This window comes from Pinus tabuliformis, chromosome 1_2 (assembly GCF_031772625.1).
Source record: "Pinus tabuliformis cultivar Carrire ecotype Pingquan chromosome 1_2, CPIR1, whole genome shotgun sequence".
Lineage (NCBI taxonomy): Eukaryota > Viridiplantae > Streptophyta > Pinopsida > Pinales > Pinaceae > Pinus > Pinus tabuliformis.
The window spans coordinates 832,387,638-832,414,733 of record NC_142298.1 but is presented as its reverse complement, the minus strand read 5'-3'; positions in this window follow the sequence as shown (position 1 = coordinate 832,414,733).

Here is a 27,096-nt window from a genome sequence, read left to right as displayed (position 1 = left end):
AAAAAGGTATCTTGATTTATACATTCATTTTTATTCACCTGTGTACTATTTTTAATTTATAACTTACACATATATTTGTTTATTTTATAAAAGATGAGGAAGGATGATAATGGAGTGCCAGATAGTTTCAAAACCTTTATCGAAAAGATAAAGATCGAAAGACTGAGGAAGCAACGTATTAAGGATATTCAACTTGATCCAACTCTTAATCATTTCATTTGGAATGGGCTAGACACTATTCAATATCAAGTAATACAAGGCGACTGTGAAGACATTGCTAAACTCATACCGAAAAGGGATTATGCCCTAGTCATTGCAGATATTCCCCATGGTTTCAATATTCCAAACATTGACTATGATAGTGACCCTTATACTTATCAAGCTTTTAGTAAAGTGGTTGCGGGATTTGTAGAAGTCACGTCATCACCATTATGGAGATTTGTGACATTTCATTCAGACACACAATTGGCAATGATATTGTCAAGCTTCAAGGGGAAAACAAATTCAAGGATGCAGCTTACATGGTAAGACGTTTAAAATGTATATTTGATTAATGTTGAAAAATTTATTTATGTACAAGTTAATTTAACTTTTACTATTTCGTGTTACAGGGAAAAGCCAAATCTTCTTCACAATGAAGATCAACAATTTATAAATGATTGTGAGTTCATTCATATTGATAGTTGGGCAAAAGATGATAGCCATATGTCTATGATTTTTAATCGGGTAGACAGAAAGAGTCATAGCCAAATACTGAGTTATGATGCTGTTGTGAGAAAACTAACATATGAAGACAAAGAAGCAAAAGGAGAGATAGTTAACATTTATCAAAAACCACAGTTATTGATTAACTATCTTATAGACATTTGTTCAAATGAAGGAGATTGGGTTTTGGATTTATTTTCTGGCTTAGGTAAGTTTTATTATATGGAATTGAATTTCAATATGTTATTTTTTTAATTAATATGTCATTGTACTAATTTAGTTCATTATTTCTTTTGTGCTTGAAAATTAGGTACAACACTAGCATGTTGCCTTCAAAAAGGAAGAAATTGCACTGCAATTGAAAAAGATCCAGTACAGTGCAATTTCATTCAGCAAAGAATTAATGCTCTTCAATTTCTTCCAGATGCAATGCAAGAAATTGGGTTGAAGAAAGGGGACTTTAGTGAATCACGTGTGGCAAAAAAGGCAAAGGAACCCCAACCACCATTACATGGAATGTTTGGAAAGACATACATTGGGAGTTTCGCAGACATCAAAGACCCATTAGAAGAGGAAAATGAGCAAAATGAAACAGAAAATATTGTGGAAGAGGACAATGATGAAACTCTAGAGGACGAAGAGTTTGGATTACGTGACATTGTTGATTAAATTTAAGTTATGCTTGTAAATCAAGCTTTGCAATGTTTTGACTTTGACATTTTATGAGAAGAATAAACACTCAATTATGGTTGTTATACGTTCAATATTGGTAATATGTGTTTTTTTGCATTGATTTTTAAGTTAATCATTATTTTTTGAAAAAAAAGTGATTTTTATTATTTTTTTGACATGAAATTCATAGAAAAAACTATTATTTAACCATTTTTAGTTAAAATTATCGTATAAAAATTGTGATTTTGACATGTCAATTCTAACAAAAAATTATCAAAACGTGTAGTTTTTTAGTTATATTTATGTTAAAAATGGTTATTTTTATGTCCATTGTTAAAAAATATTGTTTTTTAGAAACAATTATTTCATGTCGATTGAAAAATTAATTAAGGATGTATAAATATGTAGAATATCGAAAAGTCTAAATATCGACCTTCTAATTTAAAAATGCAAAACAGTAAAAACCTCACGAAAAAAAATTTTAAAATTATAATAAAAAACAAGGAAATGTGAAGAAAACGACCACTTCAAAAATTATCAAATTTACTAAATAATTATTTACATTTTATACATTAAAAAATTTAAAGCCAAAAAACAGGGCTTTTATGAAATGAGTGTGATGCAGAATGCTCACTTTTTAAAATCAGCATGAAAATCACTACCATTCTAAAACGTGATGTACATAAAAAAAAACTAAAGTGCCAAAAACTATGCTCTAGAAAAAACATGTGCGTTCTGCATCACCCATTTTCAAAATCAGGTCACTTTTTAGCTATCTCTACGAAACGGGTAACAGTATCAGTTCCCGTTTCATAGTTTACATTGTTCAAATATGTTTACTATTGTTGACCATGTTTGACTCTAGTTGAAATGCTACATTCCTCAATGGTTATGTTGCATGATAGAGTTCATAGGAGTTTGATCATGTCTGACTATGGTCAATTACGGTTAACCATACTATAATATGGTTAGCTATGTTTTATTATGGTTAACGATGTTTTACTATGGTTAATGATGGTTTACCATGTTGACTCTAACTTAACATGGTTGACTTTGGTTAATTATTGTTAGCAATGGTTGACTATGGCTCACAATTGTTGATTAATATTAACCATGTTTAACTATGGTTAATGAGGTTTCAAACCCTCAATTTGATTTTCATATAATTTTCTCAAAGAACCATTTTCATCTACTTGGGATTTAATAATTTAGTCAAATTTAAAGAAAAGAAAAACTATATGTATGCTCTAGTGGACATGGAGATGGGGAATTTTTGGGTTAAATATTTGAATGAGTGAAAAAATTAATATATATTGTATTTTGTTGTTATGTTTGGAAATGTGGTGAGCACGCATCACCCATTTGGAATCAACATGTAAAGGAAATATCTCATACTTGATGAAGACTAATGACAAAGCGAACACCCCCATGCTTAAGTTGAGTCCCATGCATGAACTAATAGGGTTGGTTCCAATGAATGGACGAGGGATACATGGACTACAATGATATTCTCAACCTACAAAGGTGATCTCCTAGAACAAATTAATCCTTATAATAAATAAAACACACCATTCTTGAGCTAAGCCCCTTACATGAGCTATTAGGGCCAATGCCAAGGAATGGGAAATGGAGGATGGTTAGATTATTATCCAACAAGATAAATGGATATGGAATGACTTTGAGGTATCATTTGTTGAAAATGCAACAAGAAAATTCTAATTTGATTTTGTCCTTGAATTAAATTAGGAATGAAATTGTAATTCCACATCACATGTAGTTAACTAAGTTAATTTGACTTAGTTGGCTTAGTTAACATCGAGTTGAGGGTCTAACTTGAGTCATGTAGAGTGTATCATGCTTTATAGGAGATCTGATCAAGTTTATTTTGAGATGTAATTAATTAATTCAGTTTAACTGAGTTAAAGTCAGTTAAACCAGTTCCAACTATTGGAGGAACTAGTGGGAGGTCTCATACTGTGGTGTTGCCTTCAGTGATCAACCATTTAACTGGTGATTCACTCGGAAATAACTCATGCATGTTAGATGCAAGACCCAATTGTGATTGGAGTTCAGGGACAATGTACTATAAATTGTATAATCATTCGAATTATACAGGTGGTGCATGCAGTCAGAGGAAGGCCTAAGAGGATTGTGCAATTCCAATTGAGGAATTTCCCTAATTAGTAGGGGCTAATTCCCAAGGAAACAATGGAAGGAAATAGGGGCTTGGGCAAGCAGAATATTGGTTAAGTATTGGCATAGGCTTGTCTAGGAAACTGTGAGATAGATAGAGATAGTGCAAAGGTTGCTCAGGCTTGAGAAAAGCATTGTAATCATATCATTTTTTTGGAATAATGCAATATACAGATAGTAGGGGTTTTTAGTTGTGGATTTCCATAGGAAATCATTGTGTAATGTGTTGATTGAATTCTTTCTCTTGTATGATTCGTGATTTCACGATCGTTTAATTGTTTTCGTTGATGAGTAGAGTAGATTCAAGTCTTTTGTTTTAGAAAATTACATAAGAAGATTGAATCTATAAGGAATTTCTACATGGTATTGGAGTAGAAATCACTCTAGAAGAGGGGAATACGAGTTTGTATTTTGTAGGTGAAATCGAATTTGCAGTATCATACTTCAAAGCAACAGGATGTCGTTCTACAGATTGAGACTCAAATATGCCCTTGAGGGTAGTTCAAACTATATTTCTTGGAAGGACAGGATGGAGGAAGTGTTGGAAGACAATGGGCTTAAGGAATTAATAGACAAAGATATTCCTAGGCCTCCAACAACTGATTCTCAAGATCTGGTAGAGTTGATAAAATGTGTTGTAAAGGTGAGAAGGATTATCCTTGAAGGAGTTAGAGATCATATTATCTCAAACCTCCATGGTAAGGAGACTCCATATGAAATATGGAAGGCTTTGAAAAAGAAATTCAAAACAACAGTGACCACAGGAAACTGGAATTGAAGGACAAGCTCAAGAAAATCCAGATGGAGAAGGGCGAAACAATAGCAAAGTACTTGACCAAGTTCACCCAATGTTGGGACGACCTTGGAAGTGTTGGTGTGAAATTTGTTGAAGATGATATGGTCAGCCTAACACTTCTAGGCCTTCCCAAGAGCTGGTAAAACTACCAGGATTCGGTAAATGGGAGGGAGAAGCTATCAGAGTGGGAACGTTTATGGTTCGACTTGGTTCAGGAAGAGATTTATAGAAACACCATAGATGGATCTGCATCCAAGCCTGATGATGAGGAGAATTGTGCCTTACCTAGAAAGGCGAAGAAAGGGAAATCGAAGTCATCCCATTCCAAATTAGATTCTAGTTAGGGTGGTGTTGGGCCACTATATTGTCATCATTATTACCATTTTTTAACATGTATTTCATTCATTCCTACCATTATTTTATCACATTATTTATCATAATTTATCATATAATTCCATTTCATAATTACTTATGCTCTTATGGATAAGTAATATTTGTTCTCCTTTATTTTTAATAAACTGATGATTATTATGCATGATTTTCCAGTGATGGTTTATTAATGAATTTGTTATAACAACACTCACGATTTTAGCCGCTAATATCTCTTCCATATTGCAATCTTGATCTTCAACTCATAGTCAAATGTTCCAACTCTTAAATTCGCTGGGATAAAAAGTGACAATTTTGCATTGGACGTTTCTGGAAAATGAAGATGAATATTGAAAATATGAGACACAAGTTCTGTGCAGAATGAACCAAATTATTTTTTCCATAGAGCAGTTTTCCAAGATTCGGTTTGGATTGAGAGAAACACAAGGTTCTTTGACGTTGATTTTCTAGATTTGTTGTTGTGGCCATTTTCCAAATTCTCTCAATTGCAATACTAAATTCGACTTGTTCCAACTGAATCATGATGGAGAGATATTTCAGATCTAATCTTGTTGATTAATTTGTTGTGGACAATCTACAATTGTAATGGAAATCATTATGTAGTCAATGTAGTTGTAACTTCACTTTAATCTTTTTGTATTTAAATGAAAACATAGATCAAAGAGTGAAGGAGGGACAATTATTGAATTAGAGGCAGAGCTCAAAGCTATATTGTATCTATTTCTATTTTTTAATGAAATGGGATACCAGTGGATTAACTATCTACTTGTAATCAGATTTGAATCATTTTTCAAGGCAACACTAACTCTTTGGTAGTTGGGCACACTACCTTGAATGAGGTGTTGCCTTGAACATCTAAAGTAGTTTAGTTGTGTGTTTGTTTCTTTGAATTTCAATTGTTGTTCCTTAAAGTAAATTTCCTTTTCTTTAAAGTAATTTGTTGGCTGCTGCATTTTCCAGATTTGTTGTTTCCTGCAATTTCTAGATTTCATTTAATTTATTTCTCTAGATTAGCATTTCAATTATGTTGGGTGAAATAGGTTAAATTTCCAATTTAGCAATGTGTGGTTTAATTTAATATTGATTCAAGACGTTTGATTAGCATACTTTTTTTTTTCATATCATTTACCTTTTGCTTTTTAAATTAGTATTGTTATTGAAGTCTTACATTTTATTTCTTGTTTCTTGTTGAATGAGATTGGTAGTGTAGAACACAATCATGTAGAGCCAGTGTTTGTTGTTGATAATTGCTTGCATATATTTTTCTGATTGCCTTGAAATAAAGAGACGCTCCTCGGGTTGATAATTAATGTCTAGGTGATTATTTGTTTTTTTTACTAAGCAATTAATTTTACTCAACATTTTGGCGGCATTTCTAGGGAGGCAGTCAAATAGCACTACCACACTAATATTTGGTTGTAGATGCATTCCTGACTCCGAGAGGGTTGGATATTAAAGATGGAAGGTAAGAACCTATGCACACACCCTAGCTAACTTGTGGTGAGGTCTTCCCTCTGTAGGTAGTTTCAGGTCATATATCATGCACTGATAGAAGTAGGAAATTTTAGAGGTAGAATTTTGAAAAGAAAAAAGAAAATCTTATGATTTCACTCAAGTGGTGATGTAAGCACCACCCATTTCACTAACCAATTGGTAGGAAAATTCAAAGGAGGAGCCTTGGAGAAGCACATGAAGAACACCTTTTACTTTGGAAAGAAATGGCACATATTTCTACTTTTGAATTCCCTATCAGAAATCTAGGAGGAGTGACACAAATGCACATAATTCTCCCATTTGTTTTACCCAATTTTCATGGTTTCGCAAATGAAGATCCAGATACATTCTTATTTGATTTTGAAGTACTTTGGAGATGATATGATTATTGTACTGATGATCAAAGGTTGAAAGTGTTTCCTCTTACTCTAAACGGAGCATCTCTTCGATGGTTTATGGGCCTTGGTGCGAATTGCATCCAAACATGGGAGGACTTGAAGAATGTATTCTTGAAGAAGTACCAAGACTACTGCAAGGCCAATGAAGATATCTTTAGAATGGCACAAGTGGAAGATGAAATCAGAGGAATATGTGGAGAAATTTCAATACAAACTTCAAAAATCAAAGCATAAGCATTTGGAAAAAGAGATCTTGAAAATACTCCTTAAAGGAATCAAAGATGAATTTTTAGGACTTTGAAATCTTATGGGAAAAGGTGATGTTTTTCATCTATCATATGATGATGTTTGTGAATTATGCATAAGGTATTCAAGACGAATCTCCAAGGCTGGTAATAATTCTAGAGAACTTTCTTCTTTCCTTTCCAAATATGCTACAAGAATAAGAAATATAAGAGCTGAAACCAATGATTTATTTGAAAATTTGAAAAATGATTTTATTAGCTCTCTAAATTCAAAATTGGATGTTTTGCAAGATAACCAAAATCAAGAAAAATTTGAAGAAGTTTTTTGCACTCGGTACCGAAAGAAACATCCCATAGATAGCTTATCTTTCTTATCTAGGATGGAAATAACATATCAAAGAGATGGAGAAGCCGCAACAAGCCCATACCCATGGAAAATGTGGCCTAAATGTATGGCTCGAAACACTTTCTCTCCATTCTCTTACTTTCATAATCCATTATGGAATACTCTTGTGTTAGGGCAGTCATGCCAATCTGAATATAACCCCCAAGAATATTGTTCAAAATCTTAGCATGGCTCATCTTATGATTACATGACTACTTTCCATCATCTTCTAGCACAAACACATCATCCATATTCTTTACCAACTTTTCAACAACATCTTTCTTGTCTATCAAAATCATCCACACAATCCAATCAATTACATCATCAAAATCCTCAATGCCCTATACAATTTCCTACTCAATCCATTCCACACCCTCACAATAATAAACCAGTACAACATGCTTACAGTGCTAAATTGAAAAATTTACTCACCCTTCTGACCCATTCCATCTCACATAAACCATTGGAAAAAAGTTATTTTGAGATTGGGAAGGTTTCAAATCCAAAAATTGCAAAAGTTATGAAAAAAAATGAGGTTTTTGCTAGTTTGCATCAACAAGAAAATGAAATCAATAAGACATTGGACACTCAATTTTATGAAGAATTTCACGATATGACGGCTATGGAAAATCAAGAAATAAAAGGCTATATTGAATCTTGGTTTCACTCCATCATTTGCTTGCAGCACCATTCCATACTTCAACAATTTTTGGCAACATCTTTCCAAGGGAACTTGGTCTCTCCTATTGTGGTATTTATTAATGTACATTTTTCTAATTTGGGTATGTACATACTTGAGGTCTTGTTTCGAAAATGGCTCCATTGGAGGTACTCTTATACATAGAGATATTTCATTTTTTTTGAAATAGAGTAGGCTAGTGTAAAAAAATAGAATAAATAAGGAGACAAATAAATAAATTTATTTATATGTAAAAATATTGCCTTTGTTACAATATGTTGTGTAAGTCAATATTGGTGATAGATCTTCAATTTTTTTTGTGTATGTAGACATATTATATTTAAAATCAGGTTTCTACAAACACTCATCACCATTTTTGGAAAAAAAAAATTGTTTACCATATTTTATGGCATGTGGGCTTGAGAAAATTACTAAAAACATAGTCAGAACAGTTGTGTTTTGAGGGACCAAATGGGCATATTTTCAAAACATGTTTCTATAGTAAGTATCCCTTGATGTCTAATTTACAATACAATTTGAATCACTCAATTTCAATTTGAAACGAAAAAGTTATGACCAAAACATTAACAAGGTGTCTAGTAGGCTACTCGGGGACAAAATTGGGACAATCTGTGTTTGGAGGCCTAAATGACTAGATCTTGGAAACCTGTTTCTATGGTATATTATCCTATGAATATAGTTTACAATTAAATTTTAATCACTCTATTTAGATATCATATGAGAAATTTATGACCAAAATTTTGTTTGCCTATTATAAATCAACATCCTTAAAACTCTATTTTTCTGGTTGTTCACTAGCGTATTTGACCCATCAATTTTTCTTGCCTTCAAAACATGTTTCTAATTGAGATACATATATGAAAATAATTTGATCTCCAATTTTAATTAGTTCAATCCATCATCAAACGAAAAATTTATGCTTAAAATATCAACTGTTGGTCTAAGTTGGGAAATAAAAAATGACTCTGTTATGAAGGTTGTTCTGAGTAAATTTGACACATCATCTCATGGAATTTTAAAAAATTGTTTCTAGTGGAGATAGCCCCCTAAATTCACTTTCATTTGGCTTTAGAATCACTCAAATCAGACAAAAAACAAAGAAGTTATCATTAAAACACTATTGGTTAGTATAGTTGGCCATCGCTCTCCCACAGGTAATAAATTAATTTTACTTTGTTATTTTTTTTCGTGGATTTGTTTTATGGAGTAACTACTTGTTAATTTTTTTTCATATTTCTTTGATTAAGAGAGACCATACACCTCTGTTAAAATTGGAAACTAGGGCCAAACTCCACATGGGTCATCTTATTTATGACAACTGATAGTTTTCTTGGATTTCTCTCTCTGAGAGGTGTCTAATTGATCTAAATATCATTCGATTCTGACATGTACAAATGAAGATATGAATTTATTTTGATTATGGACAAATTGTTAAGGTCGACCACCAAACTCATGTAGGCTCAGAAGCCCAATAGTCACGTCTATTCATCCTCAATGTTTGCCTATAAATACATAATGCATCCTCCTCATCTGGACACACTTCATCTTTACACATCTGTCCCTCCTCATCTGATTGGGTGCGCATTTCTGGGAAGATTATCTGTTCACACGAGCGAAGGAAAGGACAACGAATTTTCTATTTTGGACGTTGACGAGTGTTGACCGAATTTCAGAAAGGGTTTGACCAGCATTGACCAGCTAGCATTGACCTATTTGACTGTGTTTTTATGAGGGTTATTTCTGTTTGGGAAAGCCTCATTTCTAGGCATAGAAATCGAGGATATTCGTACTTTTTGACCAACATTGACTATGGTTAGGGCTGACCACAAGTTTATTGTTTGACTAAACTTTGACTGAGAAAAATTCGACTGTTTTGAGGGTTGTTTCATCTTGTTGTTTGTAGACCAAAGTTGACTGAAGTTGACCAAACCTTTGAGGGTCAAATTTTTTCTATTGACCAGCATTGACTTTTTTTGTTAGGGCTCCTTTGTTGTTGTTATAAATTATCAGAATTTGTAAATTGTATTATCTCTCTCTGCTGAACTATTGAAGACTAAAATAAGAATTGATCAAGGGTTTCCCCACATTGGTGTTTGTCCCTGGTTGGTGCCACATCTTGTGTCTGCTTGTCTTGGTTTGTCTTCTATTGTTTATGTTTATTTTCTATCAGCACTTTACTTACATGTTTATGTGATTACTAAACTGAAATTGATATTGGGCTCATAAAGAAATTGAAGTAAAATTTCTCTAAAGCATAGAACATACAATTGTTGCCTAAAATTAGCAACATCTCTTCTTCCATGATTTTATGTTTTATTGCAGGTAGATGCTCGTTTTTTGCAGGTCCTTGGAGAATAAAGGAGGTCCATTTACGAAGAAGTGATTCTTGAAGATAATGCTAATGAAATAAGGGCATTTCATCCAAGCATCTATTAATAAATTTAATATTATATGATTTTGATTCTTTCTAGGTGCCTTGATCTAATTTTATTTTTTTTTAGCATAAGAACTTTCTAGAAAATTGTTCCCGCTATTTCCCACCAACACAAATAAAATAATGTTAAGACTTTTTTTTTTACATGATGGATTCATAACAAGAGAGATGAAAAATTGATTTGAACATCCAAGTCATTGCTACCAAATCATTTTTCCAAAATATCTTTTGTTTCCATTCATTCACCATTGAAAAATTGTTGCTACTAGAAACAGATTGGTGTTCCCTTAGGAAACAACATTGCTACACCCGAAATCATAGTTGTTGTAACTTAAGTTATTTATTTATTATTTTTTTTCAATAAAGTGTTTTTTCTTTTCTAATTTCTTGTATTTTTGGGTGTTTTTTACTTCAAAGTCGCAACTTTGTCCCTTCACCAAAATAAAAGAAGAAAGTTCTGAAGTTTTATGCTATTGCTCCACATCTATCCATTTGTTCCCCAAATTTTATCAAGTATATGAATGCCTCATATCTAATATTAAACATTCTTATGGTAAGTCTTTTCAAGAATAATTTACTCTTAATTCCTCATTATTTTGTAAAGTGACTATGATTGTTGGATGACTAATCCTTTTCCATGTCACCTTGCTAGGATCTCCCATTGAGATAGTTTTTGGGAGGGATTGCCACAGTCATGCTTGATACTTCATATCCACAAGCTTAAAATGGTATGTGTAGTTTCAAGGTTTTAACTGCAGTAATGGTACTGTTGGATAAATAAATCTTGAATCACAGTTGTTGTTACCTTGGCCACCACTGTTGTTTCCTTGGTCACGATTGTTTTTCCCTTAGTCACTGTTGTTTTTCCCTTGGTCATGGTTGTTGTTCATTTAGTCACAGTTGTTGTTCCCTTGGTCATGATTGTTGTTCCCTTAGTCACATATGTTGTTCCCTTGGTCGCGGTTGTTGTTCCCTTAGTCATCATTGTTGATCCCTTGGTTGTGGTTGTTGTTCCCTTAGTCACAGGTGGTGTTCCCTTGGTTGTGGTCGTTGTTCCCTTAGTCACAATTGTTGTTCCCTTGGTCGCGGTTATTGTTCTCTTAGTCACAATTGTTGTTTCCTAGGTCACAACTATTGTTTCCTCTATTACAGTTGTTGTTACCTAAGTCACAGTCGCCCATTTTCACATTTTTTATTCAACACTTAGTGAATGGGAAATACTTTTAATGTTCTAGGTCCTCTTTGACATAATGATTGGGTAGTCAATTTATCTTTGTTTATCTATAAACATAATCTTATTTTTAAGGAATAATTATGCAAATATGATTTCACCATGTCAATTTTCAACTTTCTTAATTTGTCAAGTCCTTGATCTTGTAAAATTTATGATGATTACCACAAAATTGTACTTAAATCTTTCCGTCACTATCTAACGAATTGTTCCTCAACCCCAATCTTAACAAAGAAAAATATATTTATCAGCAGTCATTTGAAGGTTATTAGTTTTTTAGAATCAAGACTACCCAAGTTGAAAATAGTTACTATAAAACTTTTTATGCCATCCCTAGCTCTTAAGGAGTTGACCTGCCACCCCATATATTAAGTAATCTTTTATTGATTAACCATAACCGTAGTTGAATTTTAAACAAAAATAGTCAACTGAAGGATAGAAGGTCTCATCACGAGCCGACCTACCATGATCACAAGTCCTAATAAAGTAACATTACCACTACTGGTCACCAAGCCAGGGTAATGGCCTTTGGTTGTAAAACTAAAGGACAAGAGGTCTCATCACGATCCGACTTGTTCACTTTTGTTAGCTCCTGTGAATGGAATTGTTATTATCTAGTTACCAAGCCAAAAGAGTGATCTTCAGTAGACATCTAAGTAAATTGAAATGCTCTTGTAACTATGTATTTATTTCTAATAGATGGGACGCTAGCATCTTAGTGGGTTAAAAAGGCATCCCTGTTGAGGCTATGGATGCTTGCTGGCAGCAGTGGCCATGTCTATGGCATAGAAGTTAATTCAATACTATGATATACTTGGTTACATTAGTTTCTCAAAGCTAATTTCCGATAAAGTCTATTGTTGCATATATAAGGTTTGCTAGAACTCATGGTTCATGGGGTAATATCTAATCATTTCTTAGATGATGATGGTTATGGTTTATATCTATTAATGAGTTCTAAATATTCACTTTACATGTCAGGGATGAAACTTTTAGGATATTTGAGATTTGACATTTTGTATCATCTAATCTATCATTCCTTTATTCTACATGTTTCATATCTTTAACCAAAGATAGTTTATTTTCCCAATTGGTCGCCATTTAACAACACTACTATTATTTTGGGGTAGAATAAAGAGACCTAATTATGATTTCAAACACTAGGTAATTGGTCATATCTTGATAACCAAATACTGAGATAACTAATACTCACCATTTTTGTTCTCATAATAACCAAAGCTTATGAGTATAGGGAATGCATCTTTTTCTCGTCATTTTTACCCTATTTTATATTCCCCTTTTATCCATTATTATCCCATGGAATTCATAACATGATTATGTCACTTTTATATATAATGAGGTAATTGAGGTGATGAATTACTGATTGAGGCTACTCATGAGATGTGTTATAAAAACCTTGATGCTAAGGCAACTAATTAGTTTGAGGTAAGAGAACCTTGCTACACTTTATGATTACTTTCTTTCAGCTTGCATGGTTTCCACCTTCCATATCACTTTCAACATCTGTTCAACCTACATCAACTTCAACAAATATCAGTCCTTCCATTTCATTTCACGCTTTCATGGAGGTAAAACTTGAGGTAAAATAGAATAAGTTTTTGATTTATTAAAAGTTTAGGATATTTTTATGGAAAACCACTAGGCATTATTGACTCATATTTTTCAACCATTATTTCTCCTTCTTTACACAAAAGATTTTAGTTTGGGGGAGTGTTACTTTCATTAATCTATTTATCATGACCATGCCATTAATATTATTTATCATCCATAGATCTCCTTATTCCTTCTCAAAACCTCCCTTACTCTATGTTGTTATACACCAAGCAAAGATTTCAACAACTATTGTAGCAACGACCTCAATTTGTTTTCAAGTGTAGTGTGAGGGCATGCTCATTTTCTAGTTTGGGGGAGGAGTTTCTATGTATGATGATTGTTTCTCTTTTCTTCCTCATTTAAGGCATACAAATACATTTTTATGCAATGCAGAAATTGATCCGTATATATCTTTTAAAATGTGAACTTGATTCTAGTGAATTTTGGACAATAAAGAGGCATCATTAAAATATACAGACCCATAAAATTTCAAGATAAACCAATTTGTAAAATTTCAGAAATCATGCACTGTTACCTACAACCATTTTGTTGATATCTTGAAATCAATGCATCAGATAGTGGGTTGAAGAAACATTAATATAGTGGAAATTTGGTTGCAAAATTTCACCAAGACTTGGTTTGTAGTTTTTGAGAAAATAGTTAATAAATTTCATTGTTACTTGTATCATATTTCATTGCAACTTCACATATATATTATTGAAAATTAATGTGCAAATTGTTACAACTCCACCAACAATGCTAGAATTGAACAACTATTGTTTTAAAGGAATCTTTGCGGAAGAAGCATTTTGTTCCATCAACATCCTGAGTTGGAGTGAGTGTCTTGGTTATTGTATTACAAATTGATTAATAGAGTGACATTGGGTTGCATGAGGATATGCAACATGTTCAGTTTGGGGGAGATGTTGGGCCATTATATTATCATCATTATTACCATTTCTTAACATGTATTTCATTCATTCCTACCATTCTTTTATCACATTATTTATCATTATTTATCATATAATTCCATTTCATAATTACTTATGCTCTTGTGGATAAGTAATACTTGTTCTCCTTTATTTTTAATAAATTGATGATTATTATGAATGATTTTTCCAATGATGGTTTATTAATGAATTTGTTATAACATCACTCACGATTTTAGCCTCCAAGATCTCTTCCAGGTTGCAAATTTGGTCTTCAGCTCATATTCAAATGTTTCAACTCAGAAATTCATTGGGATAAAAAGTGATAGTTTTTCATTGGATGTTTCTGGAAAGGGAAGATGAATATTGAAAATCTAAGACATGAGTTTTGTGCAGAATGGACCAAAATAGCTTTCCAATGACAAGTTTTCCAACATTCGGTTTGGATTGAGAGAAACAGAAGATTATGTGAAGGCAATTTTCTCAGATTTGTTGTTGTGGCCATTTTCCAAATTCTCCCAATTGTAATTCCAGATTCGAATTGTTCCAGTTGAATCATGATGGAGAGATATTTCAGATCTGATCTTGTTGATCAATTTGTTGTGGACAATCTACAATTGTAATGGAAATCATTATGTAATCAATGTAGTTGTAACTTCCCTTTGCTCTTTGTCTATTTAAATGAAAACAGAGATCAAAGAGGGAAGGAGGGAAAATTATTGAATTAGAGGCAAAGCTTAGAGCTATATTGCATCTATTACTACTTTTTAATGAAAGAAGCTATAAGTGGAATTTCATAATTGTCTACTTGTAATCTGATGATCTGAAATGATCATAAACTAAAACTAATGTAGAATTGATTGACTGTTAATGATTTGAATGTTAGCTGAAAGTACGAAAATCGAGGAAAACTACTTGAGAAGAAGACTTTACAGCATTTGATTAAACATAAAATCAATTCATAACATAAATGCAAACAGTAAAAACACAGCGATACCAGATAGCGAGATTGACGACAAAGTTCGTCCCTGATGGACTACATCTCCGGGTCCGCTTTCAATATGGGCGGCCATTTTTATTAGGAATTAAAAGAAGGTGTTTATTACACAAATATTTGATCAGTCTGAATGTTCACCAGACACTTCCGATCATTTTCATCAGATAGCCCTCTAAACCATCTTTCCAATGCTTCTTACGATTTCCAAAACCGACACCGGATGCCCAATATATGATCAAAATGTCGACCGCCTCTTTGTCTCACCCTCTGAATGACAAGTACCAAAAACACTCAAAATCCTCACTAACTCTTCAAAAGTCTGGAAATGTACATTTATACAGTGGTTAGATGCATCATAACCACTGTTGCTTAGTTTGGGATGCATCAGCTAACTTTGAGGGTACAATTTAAGGTTTTAGGTGTGTCACTTAGTGACATTACAAGTTTGTTTAACAAATGTCGAATAAAAACCCAAAAATACCATAGAATAACCCTGAAACTACAAACAATTTAGCTGACCAGGCAGAGGGTTGTAACCGTTACATATGAGCACTGGCGGTCTAAGCACCAGATGCCACCATGTGTTTCCCCCGGTGGTTCTATGGATGGTTATGCTAACCATCCAACACGTTCACATGTCACAACCCGCCATGGTAAATGTTGCGGTTTAGTTGTGTCAATACTCCACTATGGTTAACGTTGCGATGAGTTTTGTTCACATGGCCAATCTTCTCTGACGCGATTTCGATGTAGTTAGGGACTATGGTCAATGCTAACCTCGGGGGTTAATCCATGCGTTGATCACCTATTTCATGATCCCCACGCGGTTTAGGACTGATGGCTTATGTTTGCAGTTCGGTAACCTTGTCTCTGGTCACATAACCACAGTTCTGCTGCAGTTTAAGGATGCGGTTAGGAATTGTTTGGTGTTTTGTAATGTTTTTTTGTATTGTTTTACAATATGATTAGGCCGAGAGCTATTAGGTTAAGGTTTTAGGTCATAGAACTTAGGTTATATCATGGATTTAGCATAGGTTTAGACTTTGCTTAGGGTTAGGTTGATTAGGGTTTATGCTTTACATTAGGTGTAAAAATACCCTTTTACCACACTTTTGTCACAATGTGACATAAACCATATACATATCGTTGACACTAGCTGCCTTTGCAATGATATCCTTTTGTCAACACCCAAATCCTGCGAGGCAACGACATGACACATGTCATCGACCAATCTTGGCGGAACTGTCGATGAACACAAGTCGACAGCCAAACACAAACCCATATAAACTGAACACTATGCAAAACCATAAACCTGAACAACCTGATCCATAGCCAATACTGTTGAAGCTGACAACACCGAACTGAATTAACAACAACTCTGAACACTGACGATGAAACTTGAACACTTGTGCAATGATCTAACAAGATGCTCCTAGATCATTCCTCTCCACTTGAAATCTTTTGGACCACAAAAGTTTGACTAATCAATTAGTCGATGAGGGTAGAACTCCCTATGTTTCCACCTTGACCTAATGATGTACCAATATATTCAATCGATCACCTGTAAGTGATGACCTTCATGATGCTGACCATGGCACTTTTTGAGTCAGTGACCTGTTTCATCCATCTGCAGCATGAACAACTTGCGACGATGGGAAAATAACCTATTATCAACATGGCAACTTAATTCTTTCCACGAAGAACCATGAGTTAGTGATTCATAATCTTTGAAAACAATCTCTACTAGATGTTATTTATTACCATCAATAGGTATAAACAATCTATTTTGTGGAATGACCAAGACAACCAAAGATACTTTTGACATCAAACCAACTACTTGAATTGACATACTTTCCTGATTCTTGTTTACTAAGTGAACTTGCATCAATGAACCTATCCAACTGTAAGGTGAAATTTGCTGAAACTTAGTTTGTCTTTGAAAGTATTGATTTAACTGTTGATTTGTTTGAATCACTTTTCCTTCATTTATTAAATGATTTTTCCATTGATTAGAACTTTCCTTTGATGCATAAGTTCCCATTAGACACTTTGACACTTCTTTAGTAAAGGCTTTGATATAAAAACAAATAGGTCTCCTCTCCACTTGAAAAGAGGTTTCCAAACTGTTCGAGACATGATATGGCGACACAATGCAAGAGAAGTTGAACACTGAATTTCCCCAATACTGACATGTATCCCTAAAACTGAAAATAAGCATACCATCTGAAACAAGTCTCTGATTAGACTCACATGTACCATTCCCTGCAATACATTGCTGATGATGATAGTTTGTAGAATTCAATTGACTGAATGAGTTGAAAGTCATTATATCTTTAAGAAGATGTTCATAGGACATCAAATGTATCTCATGTTTCTTATCCTATTTATGAATAAGATTTCTTGGAAAATAATTAACCACCTTTACCAATTGATCTATAAACTGAATCTTTCATTTTGAACAATCATCCTTATGTTGTTCCTTAATAAACACGAGTACATATTTACTTGAACTTATTAATTTCTTAACTTGATTTGTAACAATTAAATCCAAGTTTGATTTGAATTTATGTGCCCTAACAATAAATTCAACCCCTTATTTCTTTAGGTGATATTTATGTTCTCTTCTGTAAAACACTGCATCTCTATCATAAAGATAAGGACTTCCTAAGACAACTCCACATATGTCTACTGGGACCACATATAACTCCACTTCATCAATATACTTACATGTAATTACAAATTTTAACTGACACTGCTTTATGACATGTATCTGAGTTGATTTATTAAGCCAACCTAATGGGTATGGTATTGGATGCTTCTGTGTCTCCAATCCTAATTGATTAACTATATGTTCAGATATTAAATTTGCTTGTGATCCACTGTCAATCATTGTGTCAATATTTGTATGCTTAGAAATTATCCTTATGTTAAATAATTTAACTCTTTTATCCTCTTGTGAAGGATTTATGTTTGAAGAAGATGTAATAGTTTTTGAACTTGAACTAGTATCAGAAATTTTACCTATTGTAACCATGGCGGTTATCCTCCTTTCATCACCTGAATCTGAACCTAGATCTTGCTGGATTGTTGCAATGGCCTTCTTTTCATCCTTCTCCTTAAGGAACTTTTTGGGCTTAAGTTCTGGATGAAGTTTCCAGCACTTTGATTCAGCATGACCGATTCTATGGCAATGAGAACAAGTAGGTCTTTCCTTCTTAACGATCGCTGATTTCTTTCTCTTCGAAATGTTCTTCCCCTTACTATCATTGGAATCTTTGGTTTCCAACTCTTTGGATGACTGTGAGGAAAACTTTAATGGTCTACAACCTGATTCAATATGTATGGCCTGAACACACACCTCATCAAAATCATCAGGATTAAACATTAATAAAGTATGCTGCAAATATGAATGTAAAATTCCGATGTATTTTAACAAAGTTTCACGTGTATCCAATGAAATACCAAGCGCCAATTCTTTCTTTCTAAACTCTTGAGTAAACTCCTAAACACTCTACCCTTTACCTTGCCTCAGATGCTACCAATCAATCACAGCTTGTTGCATGTATCTTAAAGGATAAAATTGTTTCCTAAGAGATTTTAAAAACTTAGACCATGAAGAGATGACTTTTCCTTTATGATTTAAATCTATCTGAGTTTTACTTTCCCACCAGATTAAATTTATTCCCCCCATTCTAAGTTTAGCTAACTAAATTTTAGTTTTATCGCTAGAAATGTTCTGAATGCAACAATACACTTCTAACTGCTTAATCTAGTTATATAGATTTTCAAGATTCATTTCGCCATCATAAACAGGTAACTCAAATTTCACATCAAGTTTCAAAAGAGATGTTTTCTTAGGTTTCTTTTCTGTTTCAAATTTTGCACTAGAAGAAGAAGTAGAAGATGATGGAGATTATGGAGGTGACGGTGGTTTATCAATCTTCCCTTTACCTTTGTCCTTCTTCGATGGCTTTGAAGAAGAAGCTGCATCTCTCACCTTATTGTCTTCATACAATTCTCCCAACATCTGTTGCATGGTTAAGAACGCCTGTTGAAACTGTTATTCACTCATCTTAGTTTTAGTGTTTTCACCTGCATCAGGTCCTGACATGGTCGATTTATGATCGACTTGTCTCTTTACAATATTTGTATCGATCTACTCAAGGATTCTTTCTCCTCGTTGCGACTTTGACCTGGTTAACATTCAATGGAAAATTCTACAAATGTAACCTGCTCTGATACCAAATTATATGATCTGAAATGATCATAAACTAAAACTGATGTAGAATTGATTAACCATTAATGATTTGAATGTTAGTTGAAAGTGCGAAAATCGAGGAAAACTACTTGAGAAGAAGACTTTACGAAAATTGATTAAACATAAAATCAATGCATAACAGAAGTGCAAACAAGCAAAAGACAGTGATACTAGACAATGAGATTGATGACGGAGTTCATCCCTGATGGACTACGTCTCCGAGTCTGCTTTCAAGATGGGCGACTATTTTTATTAGGAATGAAAAGAAGGTGTTGATTACACAGAGATTTGATCAGTCTAAATGTGCACACAGGCACTTCTGATCACTATCATCATATATCCCTCTAAACCAGCTTTCCAACGCTTCTTACAATTTCCAAAACCGACTCTGAATTCCCAAGATATGATCAAAACACTGACCGCCTCTCTATCTCAACCTCTGAATGAAAAGTACCAAGAACACTTAAAATCCTCACTAACTCTTCAAAAGTCTGCAAATTTACATTTATACAGTGGTTAGATGCATCGTAACCATTGTTGCTCAGTTTGGGATGCATCAACTGACTTTGAGGGTACGATTTAGGGATTTAGGTGTGTCACTTACTGACATTGTAGGTTTTAACCCCATACAGAAATTACCTGCATACGAGTCTAGAACATAGAAAATAATCAATGCGAGAGCATAACACATAAAACACGTATACATAGAGATTTTCCCCTGGATCCTAAAACTGGGACTACCAGCTTGATTTTTCATTATGTTCCTTTCAATGTTATAATACATATTATACATGTCGAAGCATCCAATACCATGGACAAAAAAACCATCGCGTCCAAAACCATGGACCGAAAACCATCGTGTCCAAAAACATGTGCAAAAATCATGCACAAAACCATAGGTGGGTCCGCCCAACCTAACATAGGTTCCAAAACCAAAATTTTCTTGGGTGCTGAACCGGACCCCATAGAGTGGGGTTACATGCACCCGTCAAGCCCCCTGTGACTCCCCTAGCTACGGAATCAACGGAACTAAGGGGGGGTTCCGCCCCCCTTCTAACCCCCTGGTTAACTACATGGGATAGTCGTGGAAAGAATATAACACAACCCAACATTCTCCCACTTGTTGTTTTATTTCCATAGGGGGCCACAAGAGAGCTTAGTCATTTATCCAGCCTTGCAATTCCCATTGTTTCTCTACACTAAGAGAACTTCTCAGAGCTCACAGATTTTGTCAATGCATCTACAGTATTCTTCAAGTGTCCACCTTTACTAGCAACACCTTTTTGTCTTCTATCATATCCCTCACAAAGTGATACTGAACATCAATGTGCTTTTTCTTTGAATGATATGCAGGGTTCTTTGCCAATAAAATTGCACTTTGGCTGTCACAGTCTATCCTTATAGCTCCCTGTACTAACCCCATACTTGAATACAATCTCTGCAACCAAAATGCTTCCTTACTTGCATGAGTGGTTGCCATGTATTTTGCCTCTGTAGTTGATAGTGCCACTACAGATTGTTTCTTACTCATCCAACTGACTGCACCTCCAAATAGGTTAAACACATACCCACTTGTAGATCTTCTCTGATCTGGATCTTTAGCCCAGTCTGCATTAACAAAGCCATGAATATCCAACACTTTGTCCAATCCTGGTCATCCTTGGTAGCACAAGCCACAATCACTAGTGCCACGCAAATACCTGAAAACCCGCTTCATTTTTGTCCAATTCTCATTTCCTGGTTTTAATATAAACCTGCTCAATACTCCCACTGCATGTGCAATTTCTGGTCTAGTACAGACCATTGCATACATCAGGCTACCAATTGCACTTGCATATGGAACACGAGACATGTCCTCTTCCTCTTCTTGTGTCTTGGGACACTGTTTAGCAGATAACTTTACACCTACAGGAATAGGAACCTTCACCAATTTACTATCCTACATATTAAATCTCTGCAATGTTGTCTCGACATACTTCCTCTAGTTTAACTAGAGCTTCCTCTTTGCCCGATCTCTTTTAATTTCCATGCCCAAAATATAGTTTGCAGCACCAAGATCTTTCATGTCGAATTTAGAGGACAATTGGGTCTTCAAATCGTGAATAATTTCTTTGTCATTTCCAACCAGCAACATATCATCCACATACAATACCAAATAAATAACAGGGTCACCAATTAATTTAAAATACACACAATGATCTACTTTGCTTCTGGTGAAGCCAAGTCCCTGTATAAATGTATCGAATTTCTGATACCACATCCTTGGTGATTATTTTAACCCATACAGAGACTTCTTTAACTTGCATACCAGTTCTTTCTTACCCTTCACCGCAAAGCCTTCAGGTTGCTTCATGTAGATCTCCTCTTCTAGATCCCCGTGAAGAAATGTTGTCTTCACATCCATCTGTTCTACCTCAAAATCAAAAGCAGCAGCAACAGATAAAAGTAATCTAATAGAAATTAACTTGGCAACAGGAGAAAAAATATCACCAAAATCAATTCCCAGCACCTGGGAATAACCTTTTGCTACAATTGATCTTTGTATTTCTCCAACTTTCCTTCTGCATTTGTATTCTTCTTGCACACCCATTTGTTGCCAATGGGTTTCCTTCCAGCTGACAACTCCACCAGATCCCAAGTCTCATTTTTGTGCAAAGATGCCATTTCATCACCCATGGCCTCTTTCTAGAATTTTCCATTCTCTAAATCTACTGCTTCCTTCATAGTTCTGGGATCATCATTAGTAACAAATAAAGCAAAATTTGAACAGAAAGCAGATGGACTATATCTTTCTAGTTGCCTTCTTTCTCGAACTGATCTTCTCACACCTGGAGTTTTCGGTTCTTCATCTTCTAATTCCTCCTTTGTTGTAGAGTTTGATTCCTCCTCCTTAAGCTCAAACTATATCTTCCCAGGTTCCTTTGGTTGAACTTCATGTTTAATAACATATTTAACCTCTCTGAACACCACATCTCGGTTGTACACAACCTTCCTTGTTACTGGGTTCCAAAGCTTATAACCCTTTAAACTATCCTTATACCAAATAAAGATGCACTTTTCAGATTTACTATCCAACTTGGTTCATTTCTCCTTTGGAACATGTACATATGCATCACATCCAAATACCCTCAAAAGTGAAAGATAGGGTTTCTTACCAATCCATACCTCTTGTGGAGTTTTATCCTCCAATTCTAATGAAGGTGATCTGTTGACCAAGTAATATGTTGTCTCCATCTCCTCCGCCCAAAATTCCTGTCCTAACCCGACACCACTGAGCATGCTTCTTGCCCTTTCCATCCATGTCTTGTTCATTCTTTCTGCAACTCCATTTTTCTAAGGTGTATATGGAGTATTCTTTTGTCATGATATACCACACTTCTTATAGAATTCTTCAAATTCCTTACTGCAAAACTCTCCACCATTATCTGTCCTCAACACCTTTATCTTCTTCTCTGTCTGGTTTTCCACCACAGTCTTGAATTCTTTAAACCTATCAAAGACTTCAAATTTCTTCTTAAGGAAATATATCCATGTATTCCTTAGGAATTCATCTATAAATGATACATAGTACACAGACTTACCCAGTGATGGAACCTTCACAGGTCCAAACACATCACTATTCACAAGCTCTAATATATGTTTCACCCTCTTACCACCAGAGGAGAAACTCACCTGATTTTGCTTCTCATATACACAATTTTCACAGAAATCAAAATCCAGAGAGCTCTTACTCATACCTTCTACCATACCTTTACCATGAAGTATTCAAAGGCCCTTCTCTCCAATATGTCCAAGCTTTTGATGCCACGGCATGGTATTCTCTCCAGAGACCATTAGGTTTTCTGCTCCACTTTCAGGAACCATGGAACTGTTGTACCCATCAACAACAGTGCTACTTTGCAGCTTGTATAGAGTTCCAATTCAAACTCTCTGCATCAATACCAGTGCCCCCAAAACCATCTTGTAGGTATCCTTCTCGAACATTGTTTTTACACTTACATCATCTAGCTTACTTACAAAAATCAGATTCCTGGCTAATGCAGGAATATGCAGAACACCCGGAAGTGTTCTAACCCTTCCACCTTGCAACTTCAACTTTACTTTTCTATGACCAACAATTCTAGCCTTCCTGTCATCCCCTAAGAAGACATCACCACCATCATATTTCTCATACTCATAGAACCACTCTCTATGAGAAGTGAAGTGAAAGGATGCACCTAAGTCAATCAACCATGCCTCATGATCTACATGTGTACTTGAAGAAGCCAAGTACACATCCCCACCTTCATCTGAGGTGGGGATGTGTACTTGGAAATATATCCATGTATTCCTTAGGAAGTCATCTATAAATGATACATAGTACACAGACTTACCCAGTGATAGAACCTTCACAGGTCCAAACACATCACTATTCACAAGCTCTAATATATGTTTCACCCTCTTACCACCAGAGGGGAAACTCACCTGATTTTACTTCTCATATACACAATTTTCACAGAAATCAAAATCCAGAGAGCTCTTACTCATACCTTCTACCATACATTTACCATGAAGTATTCAAAGGCCCTTCTCTCCAATATGTCCAAGCCTTTGATGCCACAGCATGGTATTCTCTCCAGAGACCATTAGGTTTTCTGCTCCACTTTCAAGAACCATGGAACTGTTGTACCCATCAACAATAGTGCTACTTTGCAGCTTGTATAGAGTTCCAATTCAAACTCTCTGCATCAATACCAGTGCCCCCCGAACCATCTTGTAGGTATCCTTCTTGAACATTGTTTTTACACTTACATCATCTAGCTTACTTACAAAAATCAAATTCCTGGCTAATGCAAGAATATGCAGAACACCCAGAAGTGTTCTAACCCTTCCACCTTGCAACTTCAACTTTACTTTTCTGTGACCAACAATTTTAGCCTTCCTTTCATCCCCTAAGAAGACATCACCACCATCATATTTCTCATACTCATAGAACCACTCTCTATGAGGAGTGAAGTGAAAGGATGCACCTAAGTCAATCAACCATGCCTCATGATCTACATGTGTACTTGAAGAAGCCAAGTACACACCCCCACCTTCATTTGAGGTGGTTTTCACCTCTGCAGAAGGAGCATCATCATATCCCTTTCCTTTGTCAGGAGCTTTAGATTTACAGTCCCTTTTGTGGTGCCCTTCCTTTCCACATTTCCAGCACACCACCTTTACAGGTTTTCCTGGAGATTTAGATCTCCCACCGGATGAATTATTTTTGTTTCTGTTCTGAGACCTCCTCATACAGACAAAGCATCACCATTCTGGCTCTCCAGATTTTTCCATATCATCTCCTTCGTCAGCAAGGATGAGACTATTTCATCGAACTGAAAGGCATTTGCATTGCTACCTATTGCAATAACCATACTATCCCACGAATCTGGTAGAGAACACAACAAACTGATGCACTTATCTTCATCTGAAATTTTAATATCAACAGATGCTAACTGACTTACCATAGTATTAAATGTGTTCAGATTCTCTGTCACCGAGTCTCCGTCTTTCATCCTCAGGTTATACAACTTTTTTCGCATGAACAATTTATTCACCAGAGACTTAGATTGGTACAAAGTCCCTAACTTGTCCCACAAAGCCTTCGCCATAGCTTCCCCTGATACATTCAGCAATACTGAATCTGAGACACACAATAGTATTGTGCTCTTTGCCTTCCGATCCAACTTCTTCCATTCTTCATCAGACACTCCTGTTGGTTTAGCACCCGGATCTACCACAATCCACTGATCTTTATCCACCAACAGATCCTCCATCTTGAGTTTCCAAAACTCAAAACTCTGACCATTAAATTTCTCGATCTTTATCTTTCCACTGCTTGCCATCTTCTTTCACTACCATAATCAATCTCGCAGATCTCCCACTGAACAGGGTCTACCGTAGGCCCAAGCGAAACCCCTGAGCAACAAAGGCGTCCCCTTGAAGCCAAAACAGCTTTGATACCAAATGTAGGTTTTAACCCCATACAGAAATTACCTGCATATGAGTCTAGAACATAGAAAATAAACAATGCGAGAGCATAACACATATACACAAAGATTTTCCCCTAGATCCCAAAACTGGGACTACCAACTTGATTTTTCATTATGTTCCTTTCAATTTTATAATACATATTTATACATGCCGAAGCATCCAATACCATGGACCGAAAAACCATCGCGTCCACAAACATGTGCGAAAATCATGCAAAAAACCATAGGTGGGTCTGCCCAACCTAACATAGGTTCCAAAATCAAAATTTTCTTGGGCACTGCACTAGACCCCATAGGGTGGGGTTACATGCACCCGTCAAACCCCTTATGACTCCCCCCGCTACGCAATCAGCGCAACGAAGGGGGGGCTCCGCCCCCCTTCTACCCCCTTAGTTAACTACGTGGGCTAGTCGTGGAAAGAATATAACACAACCCAACAGACATTACAAGTTTGTTTAACAAATGTCGAATAAAAACCCAAAAATACCATAGCATAACCCTAAAACCGCAAACAGTTTGGCTGACCGGGCAGAGGGTGGTAACAATTGCATTTAAGCGCTAGCGGTCTAACCACCAAACGCCACCATGCATTTTCCCCCGACGATTCTGGCAAAGTTTACACTAACTGTCCAGCACGTTCACATGTCACAACCGGCCACGGTAATTGTTGTGGTTTAACTGTGCCAATACTGCAATGTGATTAATGTTGCAGTGAGTTCTGTTCACATGGCCAGTCTTCTCTGATGCAGTTCTGACGCAGTTTCGATGCAATTAGGGACTGCGATCAATGCTAACCTCGGCGGTTAATCCATGCGTTGATCACATGTCTCATGACCCCCACGTGGTTTAGGATTGACGGCTTATGTTTGTGGTTCCGAACCCTTACGGTTAACCTTGTCTCTGGTCACATCACCACGGTTCCGCTACGGTTTAAGGACGCGGTTAGGAACTGTTTGGTGTTTTGTAATGTTTTTTTTTTATTGTTTAATAATATGATTATGCCGAGAGCTATTAGGTTAGGGTTTTAGGTCATAGAACTTAGGTTATAGCATGGATTTAGCATAATTTTAGACTTTGTTTAGGTTGATTAGGGTTTAGGTTTTACATTAGGTGTAAAAACACCCTTTTACGACACTTTTGTCGCAATGTGACATAAACCATATACATATCATCGACACTAGCTGCCTTTGCGACAATATCCCTTTGTCGACACCCAAATCCTGCAAGGCAACGACACAACACATGTCATCCACCAATCCTGGCAGAACTGTTGATGAACACAAGTCGACAACTAGGCACAAACCCATGTCAACTGAACACTATGTAAAACCATAAACCTAAACAACCTGACCCATAGCCAATAATGTTGAAGCCGACGACACCGAAGTGAATTGACGACGAATTTGAACACTAACGACGACACTTCAACACCTGTGAAATGATCTGACAAGATCCTCCTGGATCATCTTATTTGAATTATTTTTCAAGGCAAAACTAACTCTTGGGCAGTTGGGCCCACTATCTTGGACGAGGTGTTGCCTTGAACATCTAAAGTAGTTTAGTTGTGTGCTTGTTTATTTGGATTGAATTGTTGTTCCTTAAAGTAAATTTCCTTTTCTTTAAAGTAATTTGCTGGCTGCT